Source organism: Ranitomeya imitator, chromosome 3, assembly GCF_032444005.1.
Source record: "Ranitomeya imitator isolate aRanImi1 chromosome 3, aRanImi1.pri, whole genome shotgun sequence".
Classification (NCBI taxonomy): domain Eukaryota; kingdom Metazoa; phylum Chordata; class Amphibia; order Anura; family Dendrobatidae; genus Ranitomeya; species Ranitomeya imitator.
Window position 1 is genome coordinate 846,823,092 of NC_091284.1, and position 17,346 is coordinate 846,840,437.

Sequence of the window (17,346 nt, forward strand, 5' to 3'; positions counted from 1 at the left end):
ATTGCCCCATAGCTGTGCCATATAGTGCTCTGCACCGTTCATTATTGCCCCATAGCTCTGCCATATAGTGCTCTGCACCATTCATTCTTGCCCCATAGCTGTGCCATATAGTGCTCTGCACCGTTCATTATTGCCCCATAGCTGTGCCATATAGTGCTCTGCACCGTTCATTATTGCCCCATAGCTGTGCCATATAGTGCTCTGCACCGTTCATTCTTGCCCCATAGCTGTGCCATATAGTGCTCTGCACCGTTCATTATTGCCCCATAGCTGTGCCATATAGTGCTCTGCACCGTTCATTATTGCCCCATATCTGTGCCATATAGTGCTCTGCACCGTTCATTATTGCCCCATAGCTCTGCCATATAGTGCTCTGCACCGTTCATTATTTCCCCATAGCTGTGCCATATAGTGCTCTGCACCGTTCATTATTGCCCCATAACTCTGCCATATAGTGCCCTGCACCATTCATTATTGCCCCATAGCTGTGCCATATAGTGCTCTGCACCGTTCATTATTGCCCCATAACTCTGCCATATAGTGCTCTGCACCGTTCATTATTGCCCCATAGCTGTGCCATATAGTGCTCTGCACCATTCATTCTTGCCCCATAGCTCTGCCATATAGTGCTCTGCACCGTTCATATTTCCCCATAGCTGTGCCATATAGTGCTCTGCACCGTTCATATTTCCCCATAGCTGTGCCATATAGTGCTCTGCACCGTTCATTATTGCCCCATAGCTGTGCCATATAGTGCTCTGCACCGTTCATATTTCCCCATAGCTGTGCCATATACTGCTCTGCACCGTTCATTATTGCCCCATAGCTGTGCCATATAGTGCTCTGCACCGTTCATATTTCCCCATAGCTGTGCCATATAGTGCTCTGCACCATTCATTCTTGCCCCATAGCTCTGCCATATAGTGCTCTGCACCGTTCATATTTCCCCATAGCTGTGCCATATACTGCTCTGCACCGTTCATTATTGCCCCATAGCTGTGCCATATAGTGCTTTGCACCGTTCATTATTGCCCCATAGCTCTGCCATATAGTGCTCTGCACCATTCATTCTTGCCCCATAGCTGTGCCATATAGTGCTCTGCACCGTTCATTATTGCCCCATAGCTGTGCCATATAGTGCTCTGCACCGTTCATTATTGCCCCATAGCTCTGCCATATAGTGCTCTGCACCATTCATTCTTGCCCCATAGCTGTGCCATATAGTGCTCTGCACCGTTCATTATTTCCCCATAGCTGTGCCATATAGTGCTCTGCACCGTTCATTATTGCCCCATAGCTCTGCCATATAGTGCTCTGCACCATTCATTCTTGCCCCATAGCTGTGCCATATAGTGCTCTGCACCGTTCATTATTGCCCCATAGCTCTGCCATATAGCGCTCTGCACCGTTCATTATTGCCCCATAGCTGTGCCATATAGTGCTCTGCACCGTTCATTATTGCCCCATAGCTCTGCCATATAGCGCTCTGCACCGTTCATTATTGCCCCATAGCTCTGCCATATAGTGCTCTGCACCGTTCATTATTTCCCCATAGCTGTGCCATATAGTGCTCTGCACCGTTCATTATTGCCCCATAGCTCTGCCATATAGCGCTCTGCACCGTTCATTATTGCCCCATAGCTGTGCCATATAGTGCTCTGCACCGTTCATTATTTCCCCATAGCTGTGCCATATAGTGCTCTGCACCGTTCATTATTGCCCCATAGCTCTGCCATATAGTGCTCTGCACCGTTCATTATTTCCCCATAGCTGTGCCATATACTGCTCTGCACCGTTCATTATTGCCCCATAGCTCTGCCATATAGTGCTCTGCACCGTTCATTATTGCCCCATAGCTGTGTCATATAGTGCCCTGCACCGTTCATTATTTCCCCATAGCTCTGCCCCATATAGTGCTCTGCACCGTTCATTATTGCCCCATAGCTCTGCCATATAGTGCTCTGCACCGTTCATTATTGCCCCATATCTGTGCCATATAGTGCTCTGCACCGTTCATTATTGCCCCATAGCTCTGCCATATAGTGCCCTGCACCGTTCATTATTGCCCCATAGCAGTGCCATATAGTGCTCTGCACCGTTCATTATTTTCCCATAGCTCTGCCATATAGTGCTCTGCACCGTTCATTATTGCCCCATAGCTCTGCCATATAGTGCTCTGCACCGTTCATTATTGCCCAATAGCTGTACCATATAGTGCTCTGCACCGTTCATTATTGCCCCATAGCTGTGCCATATAGTGCTCTGCACCGTTCATTCTTGCCCCATAGCTGTGCCATATAGTGCTCTGCACCATTCATTCTTGCCCCATAGCTGTGCCATATAGTGCTCTGCACCGTTCATTATTGCCCCATAGCTGTGCCATATAGTGCTCTGCACCGTTCATTCTTGCCCCATAGCTGTGCCATATAGTGCTCTGCACCGTTCATTATTGCCCCATAGCTGTGCCATATAGTGCTCTGCACCGTTCATTCTTGCCCCATAGCTGTGCCATATAGTGCTCTGCACCGTTCATTATTGCCCCATAGCTGTACCATATAGTGCTCTGCACCGTTCATTATTGCCCCATAGCTTTGCCATATAGTGCTCTGCACCGTTCATTATTGCCCCATAGCTCTGCCATATAGTGCTCTGCACCGTTCATTATTGCCCCATAGCTGTGCCATATAGTGCTCTGCACCGTTCATTATTTCCCCATAGCTCTGCCATATAGTGCTCTGCACCGTTCATTATTTCCCCATAGCTCTGCCCCATATAGTGCTCTGCACCGTTCATTATTGCCCCATAGCTGTGCCATATAGTGCTCTGCACCGTTCATTATTGCCCCATAGCTCTGCCATATAGTGCTCTGCACCGTTCATTATTGCCCCATAGCTCTGCCATATAGTGCTCTGCACCGTTCATTATTGCCCCATAGCTGTGCCATATAGTGCTCTGCACCGTTCATTATTTCCCCATAGCTCTGCCATATAGTGCTCTGCACCGTTCATTATTTCCCCATAGCTCTGCCATATAGTGCTCTGCACCGTTCATTATTGCCCCATAGCTCTGCCATATAGTGCTCTGCACCGTTCATTATGGCCCCATAGCTGTGCCATATAGTGCTCTGCACCGTTCATTCTTGCCCCATAGCTGTGCCATATAGTGCTCTGCACCGTTCATTCTTGCCCCATAGCTGTGCCATATAGTGCTCTGCACCGTTCATTATTGCCCCATAGCTGTGCCATATAGTGCTCTGCACCGTTCATTATTTCCCCATAGCTGTGCCATATAGTGCTCTGCACCGTTCATTATTGCCCCATAGCTCTGCCATATAGTGCTCTGCACCGTTCATTATTGCCCCATAGCTCTGCCATATAGTGCTCTGCACCGTTCATTATTGCCCCATATCTGTGCCATATAGTGCTCTGCACCGTTCATTATTGCCCCATAGCTGTGCCATATAGTGCTCTGCACCGTTCATTATTGCCCCATAGCTCTGCCATATAGTGCTCTGCACCGTTCATTATTGCCCCATATCTGTGCCATATAGTGCTCTGCACCGTTCATTATTGCCCCATAGCTGTGCCATATAGTGCTCTGCACCGTTCATTCTTGCCCCATAGCTGTGCCATATAGTGCTCTGCACCGTTCATTCTTGCCCCATAGCTCTGCCATATAGTGCTCTGCACCGTTCATTATTGCCCCATAGCTTTGCCATATAGTGCTCTGCACCGTTCATTATTGCCCCATAGCTCTGCCATATAGTGCTCTGCACCGTTCATTATTGCCCCATAGCTCTGCCCCATATAGTGCTCTGCACCGTTCATATTTCCCCATAGCTGTGCCATATAGTGCTCTGCACCGTTCATTATTTCCCCATAGCTCTGCCCCATATAGTGCTCTGCACCGTTCATATTTCCCCATAGCTGTGCCATATAGTGCTCTGCACCGTTCATTATTGCCCCATAGCTCTGCCATATAGTGCTCTGCACCGTTCATTATTGCCCCATATCTGTGCCATATAGTGCTCTGCACCGTTCATTATTGCCCCATAGCTCTGCCATATAGTGCTCTGCACCGTTCATTATTGTCCCATAGCTGTGCCATATAGTGCTCTGCACCGTTCATTATTGCCCCATAGCTCTGCCATATAGTGCTCTGCACCGTTCATTATTGCCCCATATCTGTGCCATATAGTGCTCTGCACCGTTCATTATTGCCCCATAGCTCTGCCATATAGTGCTCTGCACCATTCATTCTTGCCCCATAGCTGTGCCATATAGTGCTCTGCACCGTTCATTCTTGCCCCATAGCTGTGCCATATAGTGCTCTGCACCGTTCATTATTGCCCCATAGCTGTGCCATATAGTGCTCTGCACCGTTCATTATTGCCCCATACCTCTGCCATATAGTGCTCTGCACCGTTCATATTTCCCCATAGCTGTGCCATATAGTGCTCTGCACCGTTCATTCTTGCCCCATAGCTGTGCCATATAGTGCTCTGCACCGTTCATTCTTGCCCCATAGCTGTGCCATATAGTGCTCTGCACCGTTCATTATTGCCCCATAGCTGTGCCATATAGTGCTCTGCACCGTTCATTATTGCCCCATACCTCTGCCATATAGTGCTCTGCACCGTTCATATTTCCCCATAGCTCTGCCATATAGTGCTCTGCACCGTTCATTCTTGCCCCATAGCTGTGCCATATAGTGCTCTGCACCGTTCATTCTTGCCCCATAGCTCTGCCATATAGTGCTCTGCACCGTTCATTATTTCCCCATAGCTCTGCCATATAGTGCTCTGCACCGTTCATTATTGCCCCATAGCTCTGCCATATAGTGCTCTGCACCGTTCATTATTTCCCCATAGCTCTGCCATATAGTGCTCTGCACCGTTCATTCTTGCCCCATAGCTCTGCCATATAGTGCTCTGCACCGTTCATTATTTCCCCATAGCTCTGCCATATAGTGCTCTGCACCGTTCATTATTGCCCCATAGCTCTGCCATATAGTGCTCTGCACCGTTCATTATTTCCCCATAGCTCTGCCATATAGTGCTCTGCACCGTTCATTATTTCCCCATAGCTCTGCCATATAGTGCTCTGCACCGTTCATTATTTCCCCATAGCTCTGCCATATAGTGCTCTGCACCGTTCATTATTTCCCCATAGCTCTGCCATATAGTGCTCTGCACCGTTCATTATTGCCCCATAGCTCTGCCATATAGTGCTCTGCACCGTTCATTATTTCCCCATAGCTGTGCCATATAGTGCTCTGCACCGTTCATTATTTCCCCATAGCTCTGCCATATAGTGCTCTGCACCGTTCATTATTTCCCCATAGCTGTGCCATATACTGCTCTGCACCGTTCATTATTTCCCCATAGCTCTGCCATATAGTGCTCTGCACCGTTCATTATTGCCCCATAGCTCTGCCATATAGTGCTCTGCACTGTTCATTATTGCCCTATAGCTGTGCCATATACTGCTCTGCACCGTTCATTATTTCCCCATAGCTCTGCCATATAGTGCTCTGCACCGTTCATTATTTCCCCATAGCTCTGCCATATAGTGCTCTGCACCGTTCATTATTTCCCCATAGCTGTGCCATATAGTGCTCTGCACCGTTCATTATTGCCCCATAGCTCTGCCATATAGTGCTCTGCACCGTTCATTATTTCCCCATAGCTCTGCCATATAGTGCTCTGCACCGTTCATTATTTCCCCATAGCTCTGCCATATAGTGCTCTGCACCGTTCATTATTGCCCCATAGCTCTGCCATATAGTGCTCTGCACCGTTCATTATTGCCCCATAGATGTGCCATATAGTGCTCTGCACCGTTCATTATTGCCCCATAGATGTGCCATATAGTGCTCTGCACCGTTCATTATTGCCCCATAGCTGTGCCATATAGTGCTCTGCACCGTTCATTATTGCCCCATAGCTGTGCCATATAGTGCTCTGCACCGTTCATATTTCCCCATAAATGCTCCACATAAATCTGTGCTGCTGCTGCCGCTGCAATAAAAAAAAAAAGCCATACCTCGCTGCTTGCAGCTCCCGGCGTCTCTCCGCACTGACTGATCAGGCAGAGGGCGCCGCGCACACTATATGCGTCATTGCGTTCTCTGACCTGCACAGTCAGAGCGGAGCGACGCTGGGAAAATGGAGCGGCGCCGGGAAGATGGAGCGATGACGGGAAGATGGAGCGGCGCCCGGCGTGTGGAACGTGGACAGGTAAATATTACATACTTACCTGCTCCCGGCGTCCCGCTCCTTCCCCCCGGACAGCTGTCTCCGGGTGCCGCAGCCTCTTCCTGTCAGCGGTCACCGGCACCGCTGATTAGAGAAATGAATAGGCGGCTCCACCCCTATGGGAGGTGGAGCCGCTTATTCATTTCTCTAATGAGCGGTGCCGGTGACCGCTGAAGAGGGGAAGAAGCTGCAGCACCGAAGCCCGTGGGACGGGCAGGGACAGCGCGAGGATCGCTGGGACTAGGTGAATATGCCTCAGCGCCCTCACCCACTCACCGACCGTGACTCGAGTATAAGCCGAGAGGGGCACTTTCAGCCCAAAACTTTGGACTGAAAATCTCGGCTTATACTCGAGTATATACGGTATTTCTATGATGTATGCTAGACCTAAGGTTTATTCCGGCCTGCCGTGTCTCCTGCCTTTGTGCTTGCAATTGTGTAAACCCTTCCCCCTGTGGTATGCTGACAAGCCTGTGTTTCCGCACACTCAAGCACAAGACCCTACATAGACTGTATTCAATCCATTACATAATAACTGACAACCAGCATGGATTCATGAAAAATGAGTTGTGTCTGAAAACATGTTGGGTTTTTATGACGAGTATGGTGAAATATGTACAGTGTACTATATAATTGTCTAAGGGTCACTTCCGTCTGTCTGTCGGTCACAGATATTCATTGGTCGCGGCCTCTGTCTGTTATGGAATCCAAGTCGCTGATTGGTCTCGTCAGCTGCCTGTCATGGCTGCCACGACCAATCAGCGACGGCCACAGTCTGATTAGTCCTTCCCCTGCAGTCAGTGCTCGGCGCCCGCTCCATACTCCCCTTCAGTCACCGCTCACACAGGGTTAATGCCCGCGGTAACGGACTGCGTTATGCCGTGGGTAACTCACTCCGTTACCGCCGTTATTAACCCTGTGTGACCAAGTTTTTACTATTGATGCTGCCTTTGCAGCATCAATAGTAAAATATCTAATGTTAAAAATAATTTCAAAAATAAAAAATCAATATATACTCACCTTTCCTGCTACTCGCGACACTCCGGTGACCGCTCCATGCAAGCGGCAGGTTCCGATGCAAAGGATGGTATGCGAGAAGGACCTGCCATGATGTCACGGTCATGTGACCACGACGTCATCACAGGTCCTGCGCTGATACCAACCCTGGGACCGGAAGCTGCTGCGTGCACCGCACACAGGGCCAGGACTTCAACAGGCCTTCGGAGGGTGAGTATATGTTTATTTTAAGTCTGTATACTATGTGGCTCTGTGCTGTATACTCCATCACTGTGCAATATACTACGTCACTGTGCAATATACTACGTGGCTGAGCAATATACTACGTCACTGTGCAATATACTACGTGGCTGGGCAATATACTACCTGATTGGGCAATATACTACGTGGCTGAGCAATATACTACGTCACTGTGCAATATACTACGTGGCTGAGCAATATACTACCTGACTGGGCAATATACTACGTGGCTGAGCAATATACTACGTCACTGTGCAATATACTACGTGGCTGGGCAATATACTACATCACTGTGCAATATACTACGTGGCTGGGCAATATACTACCTGACTGGGCAATATACTACGTGGCTGGGCAATATACTACCTGACTGGGCAATATACTACGTGGCTGGGCAATATACTACGTGACTGGGCAATATACTACGTGGCTGGGCAATATACTACGTCACTGTGCAATATACTACGTGGCTGAGCAATATACTACGTCACTGTGCAATATACTACGTGGCTGGGCAATATACTACCTGACTGGGCAATATACTACGTGGCTGAGCAATATACTACGTCACTGTGCAATATACTACGTGGCTGGGCAATATACTACCTGACTGGGCAATATACTACGTGGCTGGGCAATATACTACGTGGCTGGGCAATATACTACGTGGCTGGGCAATATACTACGTGGCTTTTCCAATATACTACGTGACTGGGCTATATACTACGTGGCTGAGCAATATACTACATGGCTGGGCAGTATACTACGTGGCTTTTCCAATATACTACGTGACTGGGCTATATACTACGTGGTTGGGCAATATACTACGTGACTGGGCAATATACTACGTGACTGGGCAATATACTATGTGGCTGGGCAATATACTACGTGGCTGGGCAATATAGTACGTGGCTGGGCAATATACTACGTGGCTGGGCAATATACTACGTGACTGGGCAATATACTACGTGGCTGGGCAATATACTACGTGACTGGGCAATATACTACGTGACTGGGCAATATACTACGTGGCTGGGCAATAAACTACGTGGCTGGGCAATGTACTATGTGGCTGGGCAATGTACTACGTGGCTGGGCAATATACTACGTGACTGGCCAATATACTATGTAACGGCAATATACTACGTGGACATGCATATTCTAGAATACCTGATGCGTTATAAACGGGCCACCATCTAGTATATTTATATTTGTGTAGTGACATATGTCTAGGGTTATATGTGTAAATAGCAGTAGTTGAACATCTGTCCTGAAACTGCAGGCCTCACAAACGTCACAGCATACATATCTTGAAGGCAGACTACTGTCTCCACTCTCGCCAGGGGGTCATGCTGGGAACCAAGAAAAAGGGAAACATTTAACACCTCCTAGCTCTTTGAAGATAGATGTTAATTACAGACTGACACTAGCTAGCTGTGAGAACTTTTACACAGGGAATCTCAGAGCAAATAATATTCATTGGGGAGCGGCCGGGATCCAATCAAAAAAACAAGCAATTATGATATTAACCTGAGGAGCTGGTCTAGAAATCTGACCTCCAGAGTAAAGCTATAAGTTAGGCCTGTATCCATAGAATCGTGTTCACATGTGAAGGGAGCCTGGGAAGCCGATGTGTTCCACCAACTCCATATTCACCCCCCCTTCAGGGAGCAGAAAGCAGACTACAAAGTTAGACGTTTTTGTAAGTTTTTCATCTGATCCTGTACCACATAACAGCCTTATACTGAAGCTACAGAAGCCGGGATTGGGGGAAACTATATGCAGATGGGTAAGGAATTGGCTAAATGACAGAAAACAGAGTCATCATAAATGGTATGTTCTCTAAATAGGATATAGTCAGCAGTGAGGAACCGCAGGGATCTGTGCTGGGAGCAGTGGGGACCGCAGGGATCTTTACCAGGAGCAGTGGTGACCACAGGCATCTGTACTGGGAGCAGTGGGGACCGCAGGGATCTTTACCAGGAGCAGTGGTGACCACAGGCATCTGTACTGGGAGCAGTGGGGACCGCAGGGATCTGTACTGGGAGCAGTGGGGACCGCAGGGATCTGTACTGGGAGCAGTGGGGACCGCAGGGATCTGTACTGGGAGCAGTGGGGACCGCAGGGATCTGTACTGGAGCAGTGGGGACCACAGGGATCTGTGCTGGGAGCAGTGGGGACCGCAGGGATCTTTACCAGGAGCAGTGGTGACCACAGGCATCTGTACTGGGAGCAGTGGGGACCGCAGGGATCTGTACTGGGAGCAGTGGGGACCGCAGGGATCTGTACTGGGAGCAGTGGGGACCGCAGGGATCTGTACTGGGAGCAGTGGGGACCGCAGGGATCTGTACTGGGAGCAGTGGGGACCGCAGGGATCTTTACCAGGAGCAGTGGTGACCACAGGCATCTGTACTGGGAGCAGTGGGGACCGCAGGGATCTGTACTGGGAGCAGTGGGGACCGCAGGGATCTGTGCTGGGAGCAGTGGGGACCGCAGGGATCTTTACCAGGAGCAGTGGGGACCGCAGGCATCTGTACTGGGAGCAGTGGGGACCGCAGGGATCTGTACTGGGAGCAGTGGGGACCGCAGGGATCTGTACTGGGAGCAGTGGGGACCGCAGGGATCTGTACTGGAGCAGTGGGGACCACAGGGATCTGTGCTGGGAGCAGTGGGGACCGCAGGGATCTTTACCAGGAGCAGTGGTGACCACAGGCATCTGTACTGGGAGCAGTGGGGACCGCAGGGATCTGTACTGGGAGCAGTGGGGACCGCAGGGATCTGTACTGGGAGCAGTGGGGACCGCAGGGATCTGTACTGGAGCAGTGGGGACCACAGGGATCTGTGTTGGGAGCAGTGGGGACCGCAGGGATCTTTACTGGAGCAGTGGGGACCACAGGGATCTGTACTGGGAGCAGTGGTGACCACAGGCATCTGTACTGGGAGCAGTGGGGACCGCAGGGATCTGTACTGGGAGCAGTGGGGACCGCAGGGATCTGTGCCGGGAGCAGTGGGGACCGCAGGGATCTGTACTGGGAGCAGTGGGGACCACAGGGATCTGTACTGGGAGCAGTGGGGACCACAGGGATCTGTACTGGGAGCAGTGGGGACCGCAGGGATCTGTACTGGGAGCAGTGTGGACCGCAGGGATCTGTACTGGGAGCAGTGGGGACCGCAGGGATCTGTACTGGAGCAGTGGGGACCACAGGGATCTGTACTGGGAGCAGTGGGGACCGCAGCGATCTTTACCAGCAGTGGGGACCGTAGGGATTTGCACCCAGGAACAATGATTCTCAGCCAGTGCAGTATAGCATTATGCTGCTGTAGCATTGAACTAAGCCAAGATAGAATGTCTCTGTGTTGCTGTATGATGGCACTTGAGCCAATGTAGGAGGGTGGAGAGCCGATGTACAATGCAACTGAGCTAGAGTGAACAACGTGATCTAGATAAGGGCACTGAATGTAAACTGCTCAACTTTACAGACAATTTAATGCTAGTAGGGATAGCTAACACTAAAGGTACCGTCACATTTAGCGACGCTGCAGCGATATAGACAACGATGCCGATTACTGCAACATCGCTGTTTAGGTTGTTGTGTGGTCGCTGGAGAGCTGTCACACAGACAGTTCTCCAGCGACCAACGATGCCGAGGTCCCCGGGTAACCAGGGTAAACAACGGGTTGCTAAGCGCAGGGCCGCACTTAGTAACCCGATGTTTACCCTGGTTACCATTGTAAAAGTTAAAAAAACAAACAGAAAAAACTTACGTTCCGGTGTCTGTCACGTCTCCCGGCGTCAGCTTCCCTGCACTGTGTCAGCGCCGGCCGGCTGTAAAGCAGACCACAGCGGTGACGTCACCGCTGTGCTCTGCTTTACGGCTGGCCGGCGCTGACAGTCAGTGGTTACCAGTGAACACATCGCTGGATCGGCGTCACACACCGATCCAGCGATGACAGCGGGTGATCAGCGACCAAAAAAAAAGGTCCTGATCATTCCCAGCGACCAACGATCTCCCAGCAGGGGGCCTGATCGTTGGTCGCTGTCACGCATAACGATTTCATTAACGATATTGTTGCTACGTCACAAAAAGCAACGATATCGTTAACGAAATCGTTATGTGTGAAGGTACCTTAAGGAAGACAGATACAAGGATTCAGTAGGATCTAGATAAGCATGAAGAATGGGCAGTGAGTAATAGAATAGTACTTAACAGGGAGACATGCAAAATTCTACATCTGGGCAAGAAAAACGAAAATTACATCTATAGAATGGGAAAATAGAACTAAGCAACAGCACGTGTGAAAAATACTTGGGTATCCTAATAGATCACAGACTGCACATGAGTCAACAGGGTGATGCAGCAGCATATATTGAGAAACACAGTTCGAGGATGTAATAAGAGAAGCATAGAGTCTAGATCACGTGAAGTAATTATCTCCCTCAACTCCAACCTGTTTATTTGAATGTGTCTGGCATCGGCAGCTGCAGTAGTGCCTGAGAGTGGTACCTGGGGACTATCTGCAGCCAGGCCTGACTCCATCATTAGGTGCTCCAGTAAACACCTGGTAGCAGTTTAGCTATGCCCCGTGGCCCAGTGGGTCCATGAACCACGTGCTCCACCAGTGTACATAACATTTATCACTACCTAAATAGTAACTTATAACCTAATCTTTCCCTAAACCTGAGTTGAGTGTACCAGATTACTTTAGGAATTACCAATACAGCACCCACACAGCAGCAGCACCTATGACACTGTACATTTTACATTATACCATGAAAACACAATACAAAGGCATATTCACACTACAATTGCTGTCTTCGGGTCCCTGTCACACCCTTACACGATCACTGTCTACGAAGCATGTGACATTAGTCATAAGAGCAGTGATATCAGGCCTCCTCAGTTATCAGGCTGCTCTTATCTCCGGCCTCTCCTGCCTCTTTGGACTTTTTCCTTAGATAAAGCCATAATCTATAATCCATGGAAAGTTATTGCTCTTATTTATTCCAGCGTATTACATTTTTGTCTTGTTTGTTATTTAACCTCTTTACGCTCGAAGGTGGTTTGCACGTTAATGACGAGGCCAATTTTTACTATTCTGACCACTGTCGCTGTTTATGTGGTTATAACCCTGGAACACTTCAACAGATCCTGCTGATTCTGAGATTGCTTTTTGGTGACATATTTTACTTCATGATAGTGGTAAAATTTATTTGATTTGTGAAAAAAAAACTGAAATTTTGAAAATATCGCAATTTTAAAACTTAGAATTTTCATGTCCTTAATCAAAGAGATTTGTCACACAAAATACTTAATAAGTAACATTTCCCACATGTCTATTTTGCATCAGCACAATTTTGGAACCAACATTTTTTTTGTTAGGAAGTTATAAGGGTTAAAAGTTGACAAGCGATTTCCCATTTTTGCAACAACACTTAAAAAAAACTTTTTTTAGGGACCACCTCACATTTGATGTGACTTTGAGGGGTCTATATGATAGAAATACCCAATTATAAAAACTGCACCCCTCAAAGTGTCCCAAACATTCAAGAAGTTTATTAACCCTTCAGGTGCTTCACATGAATTTTTGGAATATGGAAAACTTCTCTTTCACAAAAAAATTTACTTCAGATCCAATTTTTTTATTTTGACAAGAGTAACTGGAAAAAATGAACCCCACAATTTGTTGTATAATTTTTCCTGAGCATGCCGACACCCCATATGAAGGAGAAAACTACTGTTTGGGCACACGGCAGAGCTTAGGAGGGAGGGAGCGCCATTTCACTTTTTGAATGTAAAATTTCCTGGAATCACTAGCGGACGTCATATCTCATTTGGCGAGAACCTAATGTGCCTAAACAGTGGAAACCACCCACAAGTGACCACATTTTGGAAACTAGACCCTTCAAGGAATGTATTTAGATACATGGTGAGCACTTTGAACCCCCAAGTGCTTCACAGAAGTTCATAACGTTGAGCCATGAAAATAATAAAATAGCATTTTCCTCACAAAAATTTTTATTTTAGCCCAAAATTTTGCATTCTCATAAGGATAACAGGAGAAATTGTGCCATACAATTTATTGTGCAATTTCTCCTGAGTTTGCCAATATCCCATATGTGGGGGAAAACTACTTCTGAGGCACAGTGCAAAGCTCAGAAGGGAAGAGGCAACACATTGTAGTTCAGATTTTGCTGGAATGGTTTGAGGATGCCATGTCGCATTGGCAGAACCCCTGAGGTGCCAGAACAGAAACCTCCCATATGTGAATAAACTACGCTCCTCAATGAATTCATCTAGGGGTGCAGTGATCATACTGAAAACACATGTGCCTCACAGAATTTTATACCACTGAGCGGTGAAGAAAGAATAAATGACATTTTTACTAGTGATGAGTGAAATTGTTTGGATAAATGATTGTTAAACATAAATTTGGCACAAATATGGCACATTGGGATTCGTGATCAGAAACACGAGCAAAATTTTATAAAATTGTGAAAAGTCACAAACTTTCTGTAAAAAGTGCGGGTAAATATTTGCGTTGCCACTAAAGTATTTTGAGCACAATGGCTACGATAATGGTGGGGTATCGTGAGCATTTGGCACGTATTCGATGAGGGGATTTGCAGAGCTCAGAGAAGCGGTGTGCTTGTAAATAGAGATGAGCGAATATTTCAATGTTTGTTTCGGATTACGATCACCGAATTTGCAATATTAATTCGTCGAACATTCGCTGAACAGAACCAAATGCCATTCATCTCAATGGGAGGCAAAAACAAACGCATGCACAACACCTTATAACACCCCCAAATATGGCCAAAACACATCAAATGAAGGACAGACACCAGGATAGTGGCCTCAATTCACCCACAGTACTAATTGTAGCATGGCACTGCAGCAATCAGCCAGGCATGAGGTATCGGGGTCTGGGACAGCATTTACAGCTTTCCAATGAGCGTCACAGTAAGACGAGGTGGGTGAGGGATCGGTGTAGACCTCCTGTGCTGGGAGCCCTGATACCACATGCAACAGCTCAACCTGCTTTCATATTCAGCCACACTCAGGTGGCACAAATCTATAATATAACGCTGGGAGCGTCACTCTGTCCGAAGCCTTTATAGACTGCGCAAGCGCCGGCGCAGTCTGGACCCCACAGAGTGACGCTCCCAGGAGATCGCGGTATGCGTAAACACTGAACGCACACCGCAATCTCCACCGGAGAGTCAGGGACCGCCAGGAGGGTAAGTATAATCACCTGTCCCCCGTTCCAGCGCTGCGTGCGGCTCCGTCTCCGGGGTCCTTTGCTGTGACGTTCACAGTTCAGAGGGCGCGATGACGCGATTAATGCGCCGCCCTCTGACTGACCAGTCACAGCCAGAGGACCCGGAAGATGGCGGCGCGCAGCGGTGGAACGGGGCCAGGTGAATATAGCAAGTGCTGGGGGGCCTGAGCTGGCGGCGATACCGGCACCTGACCCCCACAGCGCGCGCCGGTGTCCCCGCCTGCTCAAGCCCCCCAGCACTCGGCGCAGCAGCAACGATAGGTGAGTATAGTATTTTTTTTTATATATCGCAGCAGCATACGGGGCATATATTATGGAGCATCTTATGGGGGCCATAAACCATAATGGAGCAGTGTACGGGGGCATATATTATGGAGCATCTTATGGGGGCTGTTGTGAATTCTGTGGCAGAGCTCCCTCTTGTGGTCACAAGTGGTACTTCGGCTGATTCTCTCTGTGAGCTTCCGTTTGTGGAGGAAAGTGGTACTGCGGCTTCTGAGTTTCCTTCCTCAGGTGATATGGGGAAGTCGTTAGGTGCTACCCTATTTAACTCCACCTAGTGCTTTGATCCTGGCTTCCAGTCAATGTTCTAGTGTTGGACCTGTTTCCTCCTGGAGTGTTCCTGTGGCCTGCTGATCTGCATAGCTAAGTTCCTCTTTGCTATTTGTTTGCTGTTTTTTCTATTCCAGCTTGTCTATTTGTTTTTTTCTACTAGCTGGAAGCTCTGGGACGCAGAGGGTGTACCTCCGTGCCGTTAGTTCGGTACGGAGGGTCTTTTTGCCCCCTTTGCGTGGATTTTGTAGGGTTTTGTGTTGACCGCAAAGTTGCCTTTTCTATCCTCGCTCTGTTCAGGAAGTTGTGCCTCACTTTGCTAAATCTATTTCATCTCTACGTTTGTCTTTTCATCTTAACTCACAGTCATTATATGTGGGGGCTGCCTTTTCCTTTAGGGTATTTCTCTGAGGCAAGGTAGGCTTATTTTCCATCTTTAGGCTAGCTGGTTTCTCAGGCCGTGCCGAGTTCCCACGTCTCAGAGCTCGTTCTTATTTTTTGGGTTATTGCCAGGTCACTGTATGTGCACTGACCTCTGTGTCCATTGTGGTACTGAATTACCAGCCACAACAGGGGGCCATCAACCATAATGGAGCAGTGTACGGGGGCATATATTATGGAGCATCTTATGGGGGCCATAAATCATAATGGAGCAGTGTACGGGGGCATATACAATGGAGCATCTTATGGGGGCCATAAACCATAATGGAGCAGTGTATGGGGGCATATATTATGGAGCATCTTATGGGGGCTAAACCATAATGGAGCAGTGTACGGGGCATATACCATGGATCATCTTATGGGGGCCATAAACCTTTATGGAGCAGTGTACGGGGGCATATAATATGGAGCATCTTATGGGGGCCATCAACCATAATGGAGCAGTGTACGGGGGCATATAATATGGAGCATCTTATGGGGATCATCAACCATAATGGAGCAGTGTACGGGGGCATATACTATGGAGCATCTTATGGGGGCCATAAACCTTTATGGAACAGTGTACGGGGCATATAATATGGAGCATCTTATGGAGGCCATAAACCTTTATGGAGCAGCGTATGGGGCATATGGATGGGAGCAGCAAATTACAGAACGGTGGCGCAGGATGGGAGCAGCACATGACAGAACGGGGGCGCAGGATGGCAGCAGCACATGTCAGAATGGGGGCGCAGGATGGGAGCAGCACATGTCAGAATGGGGGTGCAGGATGGCAGCAGCACATGTCAGAATGGGGGCGCAGGATGGGAGCAGCACATGTCAGAATGGGGGTGCAGGATGGGAGCAGCACCTGGCAGGATGGAGCAGCACATGACAGGATGGGGGTGCAGGATGGGAGCAGCACATGTCAGAATGGGGGCGCAGGATGGTAGCAGCACATGTCAGAATGGGGGTGCAGGATGGGAGCAGCACATGACAGAATGGGGGAACAGGATGGGAGCAGCACATGTCAGAATGGGGGTGCAGGATGGGAGCAGCACCTGACAGGATGGGGACGCAGGATGGAGCAGCACATGACAGGATGGGGGTGCAGGATGGGAGCAGCACCTGACAGGATGGGGACGCAGGATGGAGCAGCACATGACAGGATGGGGGTGCAGGATGGGAGCAGCACCTGACAGGATGGGGACGCAGGATGGAGCAGCACATGACAGGATGGGGGTGCAGGATGGGAGCAGCACATGTCAGAATGGGGGCGCAGGATGGCAGCAGCACATGTCAGAATGGGGGCGCAGGATGGGAGCAGCACATGTCAGAATGGGGGTGCAGGATGGGAGCAGCACCTGGCAGGATGGAGCAGCACATGACAGGATGGGGGTGCAGGATGGGAGCAGCACACGTCAGAATGGGGGCGCAGGATGGCAGCAGCACATGTCAGAATGGGGATGCAGGATGGGAGCAGCACATGACAGAATGGGGGAGCAGGATGGGAGCAGCACATGTCAGAATGGGGGTGCAGGATGGGAGCAGCACCTGACAGGATGGGGACGCAGGATGGA